The sequence below is a fragment of the Grammomys surdaster genome, unplaced genomic scaffold, assembly GCF_004785775.1.
Source record: "Grammomys surdaster isolate TR1022 unplaced genomic scaffold, NIH_TR_1.0 92482, whole genome shotgun sequence".
NCBI lineage: Eukaryota > Metazoa > Chordata > Mammalia > Rodentia > Muridae > Grammomys > Grammomys surdaster.
This window is the reverse complement of record NW_021607803.1, coordinates 1-3,280: the sequence shown is the minus strand read 5'-3', so window position 1 is coordinate 3,280 and position 3,280 is coordinate 1. Positions and strand designations below refer to the sequence as shown.

General features: G+C 43.9%; 1 pseudogene; it reads right to left on the bottom strand.

Annotated features, from left to right (window-relative positions):
- Positions 1–1,882: 1,882 nt before the first annotated feature.
- LOC114635321 lies at positions 1,883–2,611 on the bottom strand (annotated as a pseudogene).
- Positions 2,612–3,280: the final 669 nt, after the last annotated feature.

The window sequence follows — 3,280 nt, the reverse complement described above, 5'->3', positions numbered from 1 at the left end:
CTCTGCTGTCCTGACAGTGAGAACTTCTGCCTTTCCTGTAATTCCTGACACACTGGCTGCACGTCACTTATGTTTTTGTGAAGGAGTAGGCTCTTGGTTTGAGACAGTTCTCTCTTCCTCATAAAAGGCATCAGGTCTTGTAAGTTTTCAATTACTTCTCCAGTGTCATCTCTTGATTTACTGTGAAATGACTTACAGTGTACACAGACACATTCATTCTACAAATTCTGTTACTTGGAGAATCCTGACTGTAATACTCCATTTACTCTGGCTTCAAATACCCAAAGATTTTTTTTAAAATTCCTATTATCAAAATTACACAAAAGACACCAATGTCTAATAACAACATCCTTGCATTCTTGACATTTTATACTTCAAGTACTGACATTTATTGCTTTAATTACTGTCTAAAATCTTCTACAGTAAAATTAGCTGGAATTTTAAAAATCAATTAATCAGTACTTTAGTTGAAAGAGAGCCAATATTAGAATGACTGTATTGACAGTTCTAGTTCTAACCATTTAAAAATGATTAAAATTCATCAACCATAAATAATTGTAAACCTGGGGAATATGTTGTGGAACTCATAAAATTTGCCTGTTTCAGACCTCTATTTCATGTGTAATTTCCACTCCATTAGGCCAAGTGGTGTTCTTGGTTATTTAATTTTAGTAACCTATGACCCATATAAAAGTAATGTTTCATAGAGTGTAGATATAATAAGTCAGATGTGGATCATGATGGCTTTATCAGTATTCCTCTCCTGAACACTGCTGTCCTGCCCACTAATCAAGCCTTGTCAGCATCAGATCCTAGGAACGAGTCCTAACTGTGAGGCTTTAAAACTGTCTCTGTGCTCTGCCTTCACAGAATGTGACCATTTGCTAACAGGGCAGCTGTGAATGGGAATTCCTGAAGAGAAGCTATGTCTGATTGTGACCCAGACTCCTGGAAGGAGTTTCTGTGCCTGCAGACACTGAAGGATAGGTTGCTGTGGAGAGACTGGAATTCTGTAGGGTCAGAGGTCAACGACTTCGTATTGGACTAGGCTTAGCTTCTAGAACAGCATTTGGTTGCCCAACTCTGAACTTACAGCTGATAATGAATAAGTACCTCTCAGAAACTACTGACTCTGTGGACAACTAGCTCCACCAACTCAGGAGCTAAGAATGTCTTCAGGTGGCATCTTGGGCCTACAGAAGAGCCCCTTCTCATTGTACCTGCCTCTCTGCAGTGCTCATCAATGGATTTCAAAGTTGCCTTGATTGATGACTTTCTTAGTTCTATAAAACTATAAAACAGTCATGACAGTGCTTCTGAGTTGGAACATGGAATTGGGTAACCTAACTCTGTGTTCCCTGGCCTTGGTCACTCAAAATGCCCCAGGATAAATGGTCTCTTATACTTTTTGGGGCTGTGTTTTGTGTCAGCATTATCATGGCCCACACTTTCAACACACACACAGTGTCTATAAAGGACACACTTGACCTGTTGGCACACTCTGCAGGGTCCACAAGCAGCTGCCATCTGACTGGGCTCTTAGATGTTCACTGACTGGAGTCATCCTGTGCCTTCCCTTGGCCTGAGTTTCCATTTAATTAAACCCCTTGATGAAGCCAGTTTTCCTGAAAGGCCTCCGTGGAAATGAGGACTGAAGACATGGCTCAGCAGGGAAGAACACATGCTGTTCTTGTAGAGGCCAGGGTTCCATTTCCAGAACACATGAGCAGGCTTACAACCATCTTTGTCTCCAGTTCGTGGCATCCTCTACCTCTTGTGGCACCCAAGAGCACTCTGTGGATGTAGTACCCTTCCGGATACATACTCAAAACATTCATATGCACAAAATAAAGGACAACTGAAAAACATTTGCAACAGTCTATGTGTGTGAGGAATTAGTTATGTTTATTTTTCAGAAGTGTTTCTGTATTATAAATGTCCTTGCCCTTACCAAGTCAGAATACAAGGGGGTAAGAGGTGATAGTTGGGTTCACCATTGTTCAACTTTCTTATCTTGAACAAACTGCCCGTGAGGCCCTGCTGCATCTGGAGGCAAAAGAGCCAGATACACGGGAGTCTCTGCTCCTTCTTCTGGGCTTTTGGGGGCGTTTGGTCCTGCCATGTCGGTTCTGACCCATCCAGGGCAGCAGGCATTCAGGAGGATTTTGTCCTCTCTCCTCTGCTCATTGAGTTTCCTGGCGTAGATTCTTGACAGGACTGTCACCCCAATCTTGGTGACTCCATATGCACTATCAGGCCATCCTTCTTTTGCATGGACTCCTTTCTTTGTGTCCTCCACAAACTTCTTCATGAGCCCCACCAGCTCCTCCTCAGTGATGGTCTCACTTCGAAACTTCTGCTGCAGCTCCGGGCTGCAGTTTTTCAGGGCCCTGAGACTCAGCATGCTGGACACATTCACCACTCTGCCTGAAAAGACATCACCATGTAGAGAAGCATACACAAGAGCAGCGCTTTCCATTTGGTGAGACATTAGATCAGAATGATTTCATTTGAGTCAGGGATGCAGAGCAGGACTCAAGTAGCATAGAATCTGATTTCTTGCCTCTGAGGTGTGGGTGAGCAGAGAAGCCAGATGACCATGAGGTCTGGTCCAGTGGGGCAGACAGGATAGAGGACAGGAGTTCTGAGAGAGGTATACCTAATCAACTCTATGCCTGAGAGCCACATTTCCAAAGGAGCTCACTTGTCATCATTGGTGTGTAATTAATGAGCCATGGTTCCCGTGCATCCAAAAGACTTGGAGTATTAGAGCAGTTCATGACAAACATAGTGGGATAGTTTGTTTTGTAGAAACGTGAAGCATGTTGATGGGGAGCTAACATGAGCCTGATGGAAGCAAGGGTCAGTTTGTGAGCAATTCTAAAGGCCTGATCTCCTTCCTGGAGGAGTTTTGGAGGAGAGGTGTTTGTAGAGATGTGTAGAAGTTCAGGAAAGGAGCCTGCTCCAGAAAGGAGGCCTCCTCAGAGGGTTTGCAGAAGTGCTTCTTGACAGCTGAGACCTGCTGTGGAGCTGAGCTTTGGAAGGCTCTTGTGTATGATGTGAGGACTTGTGGGGACAGGCTATTGTGACCAGTGGGATGTCAGTATGTGTGAAAAATGTATAGAAATTATTGGAATCCTAAAATCCGCATTGAGTGAGGATGTGGAAGAAATGGATCCTGGAATCATATTTGAAGGTTGAGGAAGAGTGGGACATGCAAAGGGAGAGTCAAGGGCCACAAAAGAATTGAGCTCAAAGAGCAGAGCCACACCTCCAAGTG